The following is a 17,209-nucleotide window of genomic DNA, read 5'->3' on the forward strand; positions in this document are numbered from 1 at the left end:
TGTTGAAACAAATAAGGCTATAGGTAATAACTTTTCAGCTAGCATATCCACATATGATTTTGATTTGAAGCAATCTTGAATGGACACTATTGGTGTGAATAACTCCATTGACTGCCACACTACTGCAGAACTGCATCCGAATTGTGGTTTGAAAAAAAAAGTGCTTGTCTTTTGGCAAGTCATGCCAATAATGAGAAAACCTTCCGGTCTATCCAAATTATCTTTTTTCATCAGAAAATGTGACATCTTTCCATCAAGACCCAAAAGACTTCGAAAATTGCAATCTAAGCTTTTGATTTTTTTGAAATTTTGAACATGACCGCAACTTAGCATATCTAACATTAGAATTCTTTTGCAGAACATTATGCACTGTTCAGTGTGCATGGTACATTAATTTCTCTTTTAATTTGAGAAAAACTTTTTTTTTAGCAAGCTCAATGGACAATTGCTAGTTTCTGGCACATATTAAGAGTAGGAGGTCTGCCTGTTTGCATTTTCTTGTTATATTCTTTTTATTTGTTTATCTTATGTGCAATTTCATGTCCACTCATTCCACATTTTCTGTGAGCAAAAATTAGTCCCTTTTCATACTCTGAGAGTTGTGTGCTTCTCAGTATGATGAATAAAGTGAGCAATCTTACTGCATAACAGTTTTGGGTTGTTGTTAACAATCATATGATGTGACTAAATATACAAATTTTTGTTTGGCATTTTAAAGGAAATGTGTGTCTTTATAATTTTTAACAAGTGGCAAACTGTTAAAATGTTAAACAATCATGCAATTTAATGATTTTCTCATCAAGCAGCTTCTAGAATTGGTGACTTTTTGCTTGTCCTTATAGTTTTTTCCATGGCTGTATTTTTATATATATATATAATATATATGCAGTTGAACTCGATTAGTATGAAATGTCAAAAATCCACGAATTTGTTCATATTAGCCGTTATTTGTAACAACCGTGAATGAGTGATACTGTGAAAAAACAAAGGAATGCTAATCTATATTTAAGAAAAATATTACTACTAATACACACATTGCAATCAAACTATTTGTACCTTCAGAAAAATTCACTTATTTCTTATAAATGAATGTTTTTAGAAACTATTGATAAAGGAAGATGATAATCAACAATCGCAGAATAGGTTGTACTCCACAATGGAAGATCAAGAGTTTTAACTTCGAGTAAATAGAAATATCCACAGGTAAACAAATGTATAGGCTTTCTTTTCAAAGCGAAATATTTAGCATTCCCTTCTTGATACACAATGGAACTTCTACTACCTAACAAATGATGAATAATTTCTAAAAATGAAAATTACAGTATTCAACTACGAAGATTTTAAGTTAAGAGCTCAGAAATTTTTGTTTGTCTTAGCTTATATTTTCAATTTAATTTACGGATTATATGTGAATTTTTTTATGTAATTGGATAGCAAACCAGTTTTTTTTTTTTTTTTTTTTTTGCAGATGACATTGATATTATTGGGCAAACTAAGCAAGCTGTTGTTGCAGCTTTTATCTCACTTGAGAATGCAGCAAAAAGATGGGTCTAACCATCAATAAAAATAAAACTAAATGAATATAAACTATTTATGATTGCATCAAACAGAAATGTAGATACAGCCCCTTTGAAAGTAATTAACTACACATTTGAGGATGTCAAGCAGTTTAAATACACGAGCACAATGACCTCAAGCTGCAATGACCTATATATTGAGATTATAAACTGGCTATCCATGGCTAATAGGTGCTTCTATGGCCTTAAAAACCAATTAAATTCAAATTACATTAGCATTAAAGCTAAAATAATTCTATATAAAAGATTGATAAGAACTGTTGTCCTGTATGGGAGTGAATATTGGGCTCTCAACAGGGCAGAAGAAGAGCTTTTATTGATTTTTGAGAGAAAAATTTTAAGAAAGATTTTTGGATCAATAAAACAAGATAACTGTTAGAGAAGAGCTTATAACCATGAAATTTACAAAACGTATTGTGAACCTAACATCTTAAAAGTTATAAAGGCATCTCGCATTAGGTGGCTGGGCCACATATTTCGATATGCAGATGCCGGATTGGTGATGCCGGATTGCATGCAGATTTCGATGCCCCACAAAAAGAGTCACCTTCTACAACATTGATGGAAATTGCCGAAGAAGGAGACCCCCTGTCAGATGACTGGATGGGATAGAAAAGAACTTGAAGGTAGTCGGAATGAAGTGATGGAGGGCCATTGCAGGGGATAGGGTTAGGTGGGGAAAACTTCAAGAGATGGTCTTGGCCTGCAACAGGCTGTAGCACCAGCGAAGAAGATAGCAAACAAAATGTGCGTCTTAGCTGTGATTTCTTATTAAACATGATTGTATTAAGAAAGTTCAACTGTGTGTATATATCAATAGAACAACAAACAAACAAGGTTACAACATAGATAAATGACAGAGATGAAGTCAGTACTCTTCAGCAGTGGAAACTTCATCCTATTGTCGAAAGATCAAAAATTTTATACTAAAACTAAAAATAGGATGTCCAGTTTCGAAAAACTCGACATTCAGGATTACATTCGGCAAAACGCACCACGTTTGAAAAATGAATGCAGATTTTTGGAACTAAGACCTAAAACTAAGTTCTGGGGTTTTGTCTCGGACATTAGAAACCAAGGCTATCAATAATATCCCTCCACTGTACCGGCATCAAAAATCAAAAGTCTTACCTATGTGTCCGGGTGAAAATTTAAATCCGTATTTATCAGTTCCATTTTTGTGCCAGTCGATAAAATTAAAACAAAACCAATCCAATGAATAAAAAAATAAAAAAAATTCATCCAAAAAACAGTTTCTAAGACCTTCCTGGTCGAACGAAAAACTTAATTAAAAAAACATCAACTGGAGTCCAAACATGTGGTTTCCTCCAGAAAAATCATACATGTGAAACGTAAGTCTGTTACAGTGAAGCGAAGACTTGGTTAAAGGCTATGCTAGAAAAAATATTATTTACGAGATTCTTTGGGAAATGGTTTTCAAGTAGTTTATTTTTAATTAGATTAATTTCTTGGTTGAATGCTATAATCATGTTGCAGATTCTTTTGATTCTGATGGCTTGCAAAACAATGATGCCAATAAAAACTTTTTTACTGAGGCAAGAAGAAAAACTTTGCAGACAGTTAACTTTGAACTGAAATTCGCGTCTTTTATCATAAATAGTGGTTTCACAGTTGAAGTCAATATTAATTTTAATGTCAAGAAAGTTAAAAATTTCACTATTGAAACTAGTCTTTTTTAATGTGAGGGAGTTATGATAAATATTTTTGCCGAGTTCAGAAAAGTTGCAGTAGTTGATACATAATAAATCTTTAATAAATCTACAACAAAAAGGTGTTACTACACCTTTTTGTTCCGTAATAACTTCTGTAATCTAAAACATACCTAGATTCCTAAACTGATGACAAAATTCCAGTTGAATATCTTAAAAGTTCAAGAAGTTATCAGTGATCGAATGAGCCGAATTTCGATAATTCCTGGATAGGCGACGAATGGTGAGTGGTTGATCGCAAGTTTACAACATTTGCTTGCAATCGTTCAGTGTAATTCCTGATAAAAACAGTTTATTTGTGAACGATCTCTCACAATGGATCACCTATCCAAGCGATCTAATGAGCCAAATTTCAATAGTTTTTGGATAGGTGACGAAATGTAAGGGGTTGTTCACAAATAAGCTGTTTTTATCATGAATCACACTGAACGATTGCAATCTTGCGAACAACCCCTCACAATTCATCGCCTATCCAGGAATTATTGAAATTTGGCTCATTAGATTGCTGATAACTTTTTGAATTTTTAAGATATTCAACTGGAATTATGTCATAAACTGAGGAATCTAGTTGCATTTTAGATTATGGAAGATATAAATTGCTTTAAATGTCCATATTTTATCAAATTTTCGACATTTTAATTTTAATTTTTAGTATTACACTTCTCTTGTATGCTGTCAAGTTTTCTGAAAGTTCGGTAAGCTTAGATGGAAAACTTTCCATGTTATGAGCCTAAAATCTTCCAATAAAATTCGTATTTTTGTAAGAAATGCTTATAGCTTTATGAATATCAGTAATACTTTCTCGAAAGTATGTAAAATAATTGTACATAGTAAGCAAACTAATTTCTGAAATTTACAGCTTATTCTCGGCTATTCACAGTAGCCGAGAATAAGCTGTAAATTTCTGAATGAATGATCAAAAAACTTTGTGTTCTTCAATTTGTTGCTAATCCCCGAAAAGCTAGGATAGGATGATATAACTTTTATTGGAAAATGACAGCTGTAGCATACCTTTTTCATGATAAAAGTAACAAATCAATTAATCTCTTTATTTCCTGAGAAATCCATTAATATGTGAATTTTTTTGAAGTGTCCCAATACTTTTGGTCATAGTATTTTATCCTTATTTCCATTGTGGCAGGCAGGAATGAACACAATTCTTTTGTCAAGGTACACAGAGTAAAAAAATTCTACTAAAGCAAAGTACAACTAAGCATATACTTAATGACAGAAATGAAGAAAATGAACTAAATGGTTAAGCTGAACAAAAGTTCTCACCTCCCTGTAACAGGAGTAGATAGATCTTTCCATCAAGGCTGGATCAAGAAGAAGGTGATTCGCAGTCATAAGAGTGTCATCGCCTCAGAAGGGACAAGCACGGCTGTTAACAATCTCAAAACAATAGAGGTGAGCATGGAGGCAATCTTACATGGTCACCAATCAAAGTGCAGCAATTGCAAAGAAATCAGGGAAAGTCTGGGAGTATAAGAATGATTTCTTTCCAGGGCTATTCTTTCTCTTAGCTTTGATAATCGCAACTTTCTCATAGCCAAATTGATCTTCCAGTTAACGGATTTATAGCATGCTTCCTTATAAGGGGTTTGGTGAATGACACACCTTTTTTTGGCCATATCAGCAGTTTTATTTTCAGGGATCCTGCAGTGTGAGGGCAGTATACATATATATATTGGGTATAACAAGCCATTTAATGTGAGGTAAGGTTTTCTGCTGTACAAATAATTATTGTTTCTTCTGACCTCCTGGATGCTAATATGGTATTTTAATCATTGGCTAATGGCTCAACAATAATATTTGGTATGATAAAGTATAACTCTTAAGTCTAAGTAATTTGATATCTGATTTTGTGTTAGTCTGATTTAAAGTACAAAAGTAGTAAGTCATAATCTCATTTAAAAGAAGGTAAACATTAAAACAGGTATATTTATTTTTAAATTCATGTGAAATTTCCACTTGAAACTATCCCAGCATGGTAGTCTTAAATCATTTATTTTTGAAAAGTTTTGTCACATTTTTATAATTGTATGAAAACTGTTAATATTCTGCTATCATTGCTCAGTTCTAAGCGGTGCATGTCTGTTCTGGAAGTTCAGAGAAATGAAAATACCCAGTCAAACTTTTTCAGATTTTGTTCAAGAGGAACCACTAAAGCTTGATAATAAAGCTTGTATGGGATGAGACACTGTGCTCTGCAGATTCCACGCAAGAGGACATGAGTCATGTTGATTATTATTTCAATTTTTGTGTGGTTCAATTTCAACATTTATTTGCTGGATAGGAATATTTGAAGTCACTGCTTATTTTCTTTTATTGTTGAATACTTTGTTGGGCCTGATTATCCCAAAGGAAAAAGAAATGCGTATTTCCCCTGACAAAATCAAATAGACCTTCACATTTTTTAATTTAATTTTAAAAAATTTCCGAGTTTTTCTCCTTTGGTAAAAATTAAGCTTTGACTTTTGTCTCAGTAGAAAATCGATAAAATTCTTATCTTTGTGTAGAGACTTTGAACTAAAAAAAAAGATTTTCCAGAAAATATTATTCTGGAAATTATTGTTTCTTGGCTAGCTTATCTAATAAGCTAAGTTGTGATTTTTCCTTATGTGTTTAGAGTTGCCCAGTTTGTTTTGGAACAATTTGACTATCCTACATCAATATACTTTCAACACATAATTATACATTGAAAGGAAAAATATTTGAATATTGCCTGTAATTGCAACTGATATACTTGCACTAAATATCATACAGCATTAAAAGCCAAACTCAAGAATAAATTTATTAAAAGTTTTAGTGTGTCTGACGTCTAACTCTCTTGAAATGCTCATTAAAATGTTGAGTGGCACTCTCAAAAATGCATTATTGCAAGTTTTATTTCTCATTATTAGTATTTTTCGAGCAATTTTGTGTTGCTAATTGTTATTTGAAAGCATAAAATTCAAAGCAATGTTTGCACACTACTTATTTCATTTAAAATGCATTTTTAATATCAACTCTGGAAAACACTGTAGTTGTAAAGTTTCTTATTACATGACCTTATAGCTGAAAGTGTTAATGTTTTGCACTGCGCTGCAAAAAAAAAGTAAGGAAAATCTCTTTCAACCCCATTCAAAATACTTTTGGCACTTTTTGCTGATTCATATGTAAAATAACCATCTGAATCCAAATATGACCTCCGTTTTCCCCCATGTTCCACTTTTTGGAAATACCCCTCCCCCTAGGTATTAGTTTTAGATAGTTTTATAGCTATTATTTTTATTTGGAAGGGAATGGAGCTTAATATTAGATATTAGCATTCTTCTGAGCAGCTGGGAAGATGCAAAATTAAAGAGCATGAACATTTGGAGCAAATCAGGAGACTCGGGGAAGGGGGGGGGGGATTATTTTTCAAATCATCAAAACCAATCTTTTTTTCTAGGCGTTAGTTTTACAATTTTTTCACTTATTTTTCGGCATAAAACCGGAGAATAGAACTCACTTCTATGAGCCCCACGTCGAAAAAAATTTTACTCAAATTTTGAAAATAAATATTGGAGGCATTGCATGTATAGTCGCAGTTGCATCGCAGATCTTCAGTGAAGAACCGTCCTGTGTATTGTTCAACTTACCTTCACAGATGTAGGTAATTAGGATTTCTAAGATTAAATCTTGATTTTAGATTAAAATTTCAAGATAAAAAAATACTTAAGTATGCTTGTAATATAGCATTAATATATATTTATTTCTGGGGGTACACCACCCCCATTGTTTTTATAAACAATGGGCACCCCCATTGTTTTTATAAACAATGGGGCAGTGCATCGTCAGAAACATAAATACAGTCAGACTCGATATATTGTCACCCGCTTAGAAGGTCACCCCGCATATAAGGTCACTTTTCTAAAGTCCCGGCTTGCTGAATAGGAATTCTATGTTATGTATTATCGGATATATGGTCAGGTCAAAATACATTAATCGCTTATAAGGTCACTTTTGTCTGACTTCTTTAAATGATTTCATTGCCTAATCGATTCACTTCCAAGAATTTTACACGATATACGATCCTTAAAAAGTGAAAAGTCATTTTTCCTATTAATGTAGTAAATTAACAGTAGAAAGTGAGTGGTACGACAGTGATACTAAAATATGAAGCAGTAACGTGAGCACTCAGTATGTACATATCGCAATTTTTTACCAGTCATTAGAAGCCAAAGAAAATTTTCAGAAGATACTTAGAAACAAACCATTGTGTTTAAACTCAAGAAAAAACGCGTCAGTCCTGTATTAATGCAATTTTAAGCGAGGTAAGTTGCACATCAGTTCTTTGCTTGGGCATACTTGAATGCAGTTTTATTCTAAATGGAAGTTTTAAAAAAGCATTTCAAAATTTCTTAATTCCAAAAATTTCAATTGGTTCAAATCAATTCAACTGTTATAATTTAATTAACCGATGTTTTTGGACGCATTAAATTTTGAAAAGAATTAATGTATACATCCTTGTAAATACATCCTTATTTATCAATAAATATATATATGAATCGGTTATAAGGTCACCCGGCTTATAAGGTCAGTTTTGTGTAGTCCCGAGGAGTGACCTTATATCAAGGTCCAACTGTATATACATTAATACTTCATTGTAATCCTACTTAAGTTCATTTTTAATCTTAATTACATCTGTAAATGTAAGTTGAATAATACAAGAAGGTTCTTTGCTGAAGATCTGCAATGCAGCTTTTGACAATGCAACCTTTGATGCTTCAATATTAAAAGAAAAAAAAATCATGTGAACATCTTTTTCAGACATAGGGGGGTCATAGTGATGAGTCTAATACTCTGGCTTTACACCGAAAAAAAATTGAAAAATTGTAAAACAAGCCCCTGAAAGAAAATAATCAGTTTTGATGTTTTTTTACATATTTTAATTTGAATGCACTCATGAGTCCCTCAATTTGCTCCGAATGTTCATGCTTTTGAACTTTGCACTTCTGTAGACTCTCAGAAAAATGTTAATGGTTAATATAATGCTCGCTTCCTCTCCAAATAAAAATAATAGCTTTGGAACTGTTAAAAACTTTTTAAAAATTGGGGAGTGATTTTCAAAAAGTAAACCGTGATGGAGGAAAAGAGTGGTCATATTTGGATTAAGGGGTTATTTTATATAAGTATCAGCAAAAATGGTGTCAGGAGCATTTTCAAGGGATTTTTTTTTTTGCTGTAAATGAAATTGGGTGGATAAGTTTCGCAGATTTGATGGCTAACTTGGAGAGCATTTGGATGTTTCTTACAATCATAGTTAGAATTTTTATCTGGAGGGAGTTATATGGAACAATGCAGAAGAAATTAATCAAATCAAAGAGTATTTTCTTTTCAATGTGTAGATGGGGGTGTTTTTTTTTTCTCTCAGCTTTAATGACTACTTCAGTTGACTGAAATAGGAGTATTTCAGTTGTAAAATATAAGTGTTTTATAATATGCATATAACTGAACATTTTTTAAAACTGTAATCATAATGTATTTTCTGTATTATTAAGATGTCTTTGTTTTTCTTTTCTTTTCAGGTGGGGCAATGTTTGATTCCTTTCATCCCTTTCTATGTATTTCATGTTATTCCTTCAATAAATTATAATTGACTAGTGTAATTAATGTTTCTTTAATGTAGTTAAGTTGGAAATACTCTTCTGTGACACAATATGATCTGAATTCATTATTTTTCATTTCACCATACTCTTACTTTCTAATTTAAAAGTTTTCTGAACTATTACTTTGCTTCTGGTGAGATCAATTTCAGTCTTTTTCACTCTAGTTTGAGTATTAGTTCTGTCAACTCGGACATAAAAAAAGTAATTTTAACAACCACATTTATTTCTTTATATTGTCTAAATGAGCGGTAAGAAGAATGGTACAAATCGTGTCCTAGACTTCGGTATTTTTTAAATTAACTTGATTAGTTACCACCAATTATTTTTTTATTTTTATTGAATCTCTTTTTAACTGTGTGTGTAATCAAGTATCAGTTGTTAGTACGTAAGTAAATAATTTTTTTTCAAGATGGAAAAGAACTGATCTTACGTACGGCATGCAGTTTTTGACAAAGTACATGCTCGATGACTGAAATAATACTCAAACTGTTTCTAAAACTGGTTTTGATTACAAGCGATAAAAATTTGAAAAATTCAATCTAAGTGTTGGGAACCTTTAAAAATGCGTGAAATCATTTTAATGTTCAATATTGATCAAGTTTTGTTGACTGAAAATTATTAATAACTAAATGTCTAGTGAAACACGTACTTAATTCATCAGCTTTGATTCCTTGTGCATTATTACTCGATTTTAAATTTATCCCTTTATTGGAAGGTCTAAAATGCAATGTGAATCAAAGTAAGGAAAAAATAAAATATTAAAATAAAGTATGAAGTAAGCCTTTTTAAAGCATGAATGTGCCCTAACTACTGATGCTGCATTAGTCTGCTAGGAAAAAAAAAAATACTTTCCGCTCCAAATTGCTCGATTTTGCACCCAAAAAGTGCTGTTTTTACTTTTATGAGCCAGCCGATTTTGTAAGCATTTCAAAATCTGGGTTTCGAAACCCAGCTTGGCCAAGCTCGAAATTCACTTTGCGATATTAGTTCTGAACGGCCAAATATATTGGGTTTTTTTAGACCGAATATTCAGTGGATGATTATTAAAAATTATTTTGTCATATAGGGTTTGACAAAATAATTTTCAAAGTGGCGCAACTGGCCAAATGATTATTTTGCCAGTTGTGCCAGTCCTGCAATAAATGACCGCTAAGTGTACTTTTTTTGCGCCAAATCGAACGAACTTGCGCACTGCAGTTTGAATTTAATGTTGCAGTTCTTTCAGCATATTTAGCTTTTTTTTTTTCAGATAAACATTAAGTTTATGCATTTGGAACTGTTTTTTAGGATCTTTTGAGTTAGCCCAATTTTTTTATTGATTATTATTATCAACCGCTATTATACATTCGGACCTCCATATATCGAAGCAGCAAATTGCCGGAAAAAAGTTCGATATATGGAAACGATCTTATTTTATCATCCTAAGTATCCTAAAACATTAAAATTAAAGCTAATTTTCGTGCATGAAACCCAATTTCTAATTTATACGAGTATGGTATTAAATGAAAGTTGATGATTAAAAAATTAACAGAAATTACATTTTTACGCCAACCATACATCTTCATATTCTTCGGCAATTCAACTTGATCGCAACATTAGGGGATTTTCGTTTTAACAATGTGATCGAGAGAAAAGTAAAAAATCAATCTACTTAACTTGAATGATTTTTACTGAAGCTAAGAAGACTAGAAATGATAATCAACAAACAAAAGGGATAATTTGAAAATGATTTTACTGTGTTTCTGGTTACAGCTAAGATTTGAAATAAACTTGAGGGAATTTAAGAACTTCATAACGGAACAACGACTTAACTACACACCCTTCAACCCCAGATTTCTTATGAGTTCCGTACCAACCTTTAGTGAACGTAATTTTCTCCTCTAACCTTCATTTTTCATGAGACAAAACAGTCAAAAATGGAAAACAAAATCTACGAATGTCTCGAAAAAAAATTTCGATATATAGAGATTTATTCGATATATAGAAACAATTTTTCTATATAATGAACATAGAAATTTGCTGGGATTTCGATATACAGAAAATTTCGATATGTGGAAGTTCGATATATGGAGGTTCGACTGTATTTTATTTTTGGAAAAAGAGGACTTTTAAATTCGTCTTTTGTCATGCACATTGGAAAAAGTCAATTCAGTTGCATCCGAATTGATTTAAGCCAATGCCATCTGTAAAAATTCGTATTTTTTACCATCGTGGGTTTCTTAAGTTTTTATTGAAATGAAATTGATCTGGAATTTTTATTGGAGACATTTAGTTGGCGATAAAAGGCAAAAATCAGGGAAATCTAATGCTCTGGTAATGAATATGCTGACATTGCAAGTTTCTCAAATTCAGGCATATTTTTAGCCTTTCTAAGTTTTGGCAAATCATGTCAATTATTTAAATCATTAAATATGTCATTAGTATCTGGTTTTAAAAAATATGTGTGTTGTGAATGTTTTTCATCTTTTTCTTCCCACAATTTCTAGAAGAAACGCGTGGCGTTTACGTGTTTAAAAGTTTAATTTTCGGAAGTGCGACCTTTCTGTTGATGCGGTGTTTGCGATCGACTTTAATTTTATCGCCTCGATTTTAGTCCAATTGTTTTGACAAAACGATAAAGAGATAGATACTGATACAATTAAGTATTATTTACCCATTAATGAAAAGCATTAACTACTTTTCGCAAAATGCTGGGAAAGCCGAATTACCTATTCGCGAATTTTTCGTCTAGTTAATTACAAGTAAAATAGAGCTCGATTCTTAAACAAAAAAAAAAGGAACGCAAATAAGAAAATGAAAAACTTGTACAGTCAGACCCCGATTTGACGAAACTCTAGGTTAATTCCATGTCAAATCAATCGAAAAAAAAAATAAGTTTTTAACTTCACCATCTCCGATTTTAACGACAGTCGCAGTGTGAGGGACGCATATGACAAGATCAGTAATCCTGTCAATTTTTAGAATTCCAATTTACGAAATACAGGGCTGTTAAAAAACTGAAAAAAAAAAAAAAAAAAAACGAAAAGTTGTGACATTCAAATGAATGTTACTTCTCTCTTAATTATAGTAGAATAAAAATTTAAAAAACATTAAAACTAAATATAGCTTTATATTGATATAAAACGACTTTCTTACGACAAGCTTAAGATACAAGGTCATTCACCGTGACTTTGACCTTGAATATCTCAAAACATGCCTACTTAGAATTTCTTCAAAGAAATTTATTTTATAACTCGAATATTATTCTTCTCCCACACCAAAACTCAGACTGGGATCGCAATGGCAAGGGACTGAAAAAAAAAATCAGGAATTTTCATGTTTTGCATTGTGCAATTCCATACGTCAAGTCAGTCACCTTCTTGACCTCCCCATCCTTTTCGATTTTCATGAAATTTCGTGTGAAGGACACATATGAAAAAATAATCAATCCTGCCAATTTTCAGAATTCAACTTCAAAAGTTTTACGAAATACAGGGAAAGTTGTGACATGCAAATTACTGTAACTTCTATCCTAATTACAGTTGAATAAAAATTTAAAACCACTGTAAAGTTAAAAAATAGAGCTTAAAATTGGTATAAAACATGGCTTTCTCACGACAGATTTATGTTTCAAGGGTCACCGTGTGCCGACCTTTTCTAGTGTTCTCCATGGTTCAATTCACCATGAATTTGACCTTGAATGTCTCAAAACACGCCACCTTAGTATTTCTTTAAAAATATACATGATATATACCTCTAACACTAGTCTTCTACAAAATTAGGCTGGGATTGCAATGTCAACAAACTGCAAAAAAAAACTCAGGAGTGTTTACATACAACTTTCCGTAACTCGAACTATTGATAACTTAAAGTTCTTAGCCGGTCCCTTGGGACTTTAACAAATATTTTTATTAATTTTGGGATAGAATTTCTAACATTGGTTATTGAACAAAACTCTGCCATTATGCGGTAAGCTTTGTCATAGGCAAAACTTGCTGTTTTATATTTCCAATATTTGTTGCTAATTACAGATAAAAATTATGGTTATCAAATAAAAGTTCTGTCATTATTCTAGCTCTTAGTGAAGAAACCTTTCGATTTGTCAAAATATGCATACTTTTGAAGAATACGCCCAAAAAATTAAAATAGTATTAGGATAGAATTAATGTAAAGAATGTAACAAAAATATATAAACAATTTTGATTTTTTTTTTTTTTTTTTTTTTTGGCAGTCCCTTGCCATTGCAATCCTAGCCTAAGTTTTGGTGTAGTAGAAGAAATGTTTTTGAGCTATAATATGTATTTTTTGGAGAAATTCTATGAGGGTGTGTTTTGAGATATTCAAGGTCAAAAGTCGCGGTGAATGAACTTGAAACTTAAACCTGTCACGAGAAAGCCATGTTTTATACCAATAGAAAGCTCTGTTCTTTAACTTGACAATGGTTTTTCAATTTTTATTCGACTGTAATTAGGATAGAAGATACAGTCATTTGTCACAACTTTCCATTTATTTCGCACTTTTAACGTTTTTAACAGCTCTGTATTTCGTAGAATTTTTGAAGCAGAATTCTGAAAATTGGCAGGATTACTTTTTTTGTCATATGTGTTCTTCATACGAAATTTCATTAAAATCGAAAATGATGAGGAGGTCAAGAAGGTGACTGACTAGACGTATGGAATTGCACAATGCAAAACATGAAAATTCCTGATTTTTTTTTTTCAGTCCCTTGCCATTGCGATCCCAGTCTGAGTTTTGGTGTGGGGGAAGAATAATATTAGAGTTATAAAATATTTTTTTTTGAAGAAATTCTAAGTAGGCATGTTTTGAGATATTCAAGGTCAAAGTCACGGTGAATGACCTTGAAACTTAAGCTTGTCGTAAGAAAATCATGTTTTATATCAATAGAAAGCTCTATTCTTTAGCTTTAAATGTTTTTTAATTTTTATTCTACTGTAATTAGGAGAGAAGTTAGTCATTTGCATGTCACAACTTTTCGTTTTTTTCGCACTTTTAAAGTTTTAACAGCCCTGTATTTCGTAAAATTTTTAAAGTAGAATTCTAAAAATTGTCATGATTACTTATCTTGATGTGTCCCTCACATCAAATATCGTTGAAATCGGAGATGGTGAGGTCAAGAAGGTGATTGATCTAACATGGAATTGCCCTCTATTTAACGAATTTCGTTATTTAAGGATTTTTTCTTTTTCCCCGACTAAAATTAAGGCAAAAACTCCTATTTAGCGAATAATAAGCCCCGAAATGACAAATTAGTTTAACAGTGGATATTTTTTTTCTTAATTTGAGTTAAGAAATATTAGTGTTTTCCAAATACTACATCCATATTGTCCGAAGCAAAAAATGACTTTACTTGGAATCAGCAATTACTGACGGGTGAGGGGGCAACAAACGAAAAGTGATTCTGATGCAGAAAATGATAGTGAAACTCCCATTAAAACTTAAGTTTTTACAGTTTCCAGGCCATGTAAAACATTTGAAAAACTATCTCTTGCAGCAGGCTGCAAACAACACAGTATTTTCTTCTCTCTATTAAGTTGAAAAAGAACTGTTTCGAGTCTAGTATCAAGGAAATTGTCAAACATCTATTACTCAGGTAGTTTAAAATTTTAAATGAAGTAGGGTGTGATAAGTCGTGGAATACTGAATAAAAAGTGTACACTTCATAATTATGGATATTTTTGCGCAGTTGCTTATTAGGCGTTTTAGATATGGTAAGTGCCACTTTATATATATATATATTTTAAGTTTCATTCCCAGTGAATCCGTTAAATCTGGGTCCGACTGTATATATTCTATTGATGTTAGTGCAGAACAAAGCCGACGGATAGCAGAAATTCGCAAAAACGAACCATTAAAAAAAAAAGATAAAAAACTTTTTTTATACAGAATTATAAATATTGTTCATTCTTAAAATTTCTTTTTTTTTTTTTTCCTTTTTAAGAGTTAATTTGCAAAAAAAAAAAAAACGCGGTGAAATGTTCCCGTTTTTTCTCCAAATATCGGGAATCGATTTAAATGCGAGATTCCTTTTCTTTCTTTAAAAGGTGGAGTTCTTTCTTTTTAATATGTATTTTCTACTGTGATATAATACTCTGAGTTAATTATCGTTTATAAGTGCGGCGTTTCTGAGCATTTAAAATGTTTTGGCACTTTTTTCAGGATGCAGCTTTTCTACTGGAAATTACAATTTCAAAATTCCTTTCCTAATGACGTCATTTTTACTATAATATAATTTTTTATTATTACTTAAAAGGAATCAGTTAAAAATAAAAGGTTTTAATAGTAGTCTTGATCTTCAGATTTGTTAATCAGTTATTCAGCGTAATATATAGGAGGATTAAATAAGAAAATAACTTACACCTAACAATACGGAAAAATATAACAATTTATAGCTCTTTAAAACTCGCTTGTAATTTTTGAGGTAAAGTTTTTTAACCATTCTTTTTTATTAATTTTTTAAAGCCTTTTTGAATATGTTTTTGAGTTATTTATGCATATATATCTCATATCTTATGTAGTTTATGTATACATATAAACTACATACAATTTTAAAAATAGGTAGATGCTTTGCGACTTTATGTTTACTAAAGTAGCAGTGTAGTAAGCAAAGTAAATGTGTGAACTAAATTGAATCATAAAAAGTGAGACTGGAGAGGACTTGTCAGTTGTGAAAAATACTAGACAAATAATAAAATTTGAGATTACCGAGAGCTTCCAACCATTATTAGATGGAAATATGGTGTGTGCTCCTTTCATCTCCCTTTTTATTAATGTATCATGTTGTTAAAGTTGTATTATTGTTTATATATATTTCTTTATTATTGTTTGGCAACACTAAGTAGTTTTTGAAGTTTTACGATGGCGATCATCTAGTAAGTTGGAATAAAGTTTCGCTAATAATATCTTCGTCTTTTCATCTTTATAGTTCACACTTTACTCTGCTAAGTAGATACATAACCTTAATATGTTACTTAACGTCATTAGGTTATGTAAAATTTATCAGGTTATAGGCGCCAGCAAGCTCATTGCGTTTTTAAAAGATTAAAGCGGAGACTAAGTTAAATCCGAAAAAGAAAATAGTTCAAGATGGATTTATCAAGAACTGTAAAGCCGTTATCTGGAGAAGCAGATTTTCCAACGTGGAAACGGAAGATAAGAGATATATTAGATTATCACGAAGGGGCATTGGACGTAATTGATGGTAAGTTAAAGAAACCAGAAGAATTACCTAGTACAGCAGACGCTGCAGAAGTCAAAAAGTATGAAAAATGCGCCAATGTATATCGAAAAGCCAACAGTTATGCCAAGAGTATAATCGCAAGTACAGCAATAGACTCCGTTTATCAAAAGATTATGGACAAAGAGACAGCTTTTGAAGTTTGGGAAGCTTTGAAAACGTTGTTTGAAGCTTCATCAAAGGATCAACTGTTCAAAATCTGCTATGAATTTTTTACGTTTGGTTGGATTTCTGGAAATGACATTTCAACCCATGTTGCACAAATAAGTAGTTTGTGGAATGAGTTGAACAGCGGTCTCATAGCGAAAGGGGAAAATAAACTGCCAGAAATGTTGCTGGTATGCAAAATTCTACATATTTTGCCAAGTAACTTCAAGTCATTCAAATAAAGTTGGATGCTTCTTGCCAAAAATGAAGAAAAGCCTTTTGAAGATTTGACTGCTCAGTTAAGTATGTTTGAGCGAAATTTGGCCGCCAACAATGAAAGAAGTGAAAAAGCTGCAGAAGTTCTTGTTGTCGCCAAGTCTAAAAACAAAGCGCATAAGAAGAAATTTCAAGCCAAGAACAAGTTAAGAAACAAAAATGTTTGTAATTATTGTAAAGTCGTTGGACATTGGGTCAAGTCATGTTCCAAATGGATTGCAGATGGTCGACCTCCTAAGCCAAGCTCGAGCTTCCAGAATAAGTCCTATAATAATCAAGTGAATATTTCATCGCCAAGTACGGCAGTGACATCCCATTGTGAAGAAAGTTTCCTATCAGAAGGGGAAACAAGCACATTTTGGATAGATAATGGAGCGACAAAGGCATGTTACTAACACATTTATTTATTTTAGCAATTTTGAGACATTTCCTTCTTCGGGCACCCATACTATCAAAGCGGCAGGAAAAGAAGTGTTGACAGCTTTAGGGAAAGGAAGCATTCTAGTCAAAGCTTCAGTTGGAAGAAATACAGAAGTAATTGAGTTGAAAGATGTCTGGTATGTTCCTGGAATTAGCAGAAATTTGTTTTCAGTGTTAGCTGCTCAGGATAGA

General features: G+C 31.9%; 1 long non-coding RNA gene across 1 annotated transcript in view; it reads left to right on the forward strand.

Moving 5' to 3' along the window:
* The window catches only part of LOC129218669 (uncharacterized), a 65,253-nt gene extending 56,313 nt beyond the window's left edge, over positions 1 to 8,940 (forward strand). Inside the window, exon 3 of the long non-coding RNA XR_008580359.1 lies at positions 8,860 to 8,940. This is a non-coding gene — a long non-coding RNA (uncharacterized LOC129218669). The remainder of the gene's footprint in view (positions 1 to 8,859) is intronic.
* Positions 8,941 to 17,209: the final 8,269 nt, after the last annotated feature.

This window comes from Uloborus diversus, chromosome 3 (genome assembly GCF_026930045.1).
Source record: "Uloborus diversus isolate 005 chromosome 3, Udiv.v.3.1, whole genome shotgun sequence".
Taxonomy (NCBI): Eukaryota; Metazoa; Arthropoda; class Arachnida; order Araneae; family Uloboridae; genus Uloborus; species Uloborus diversus.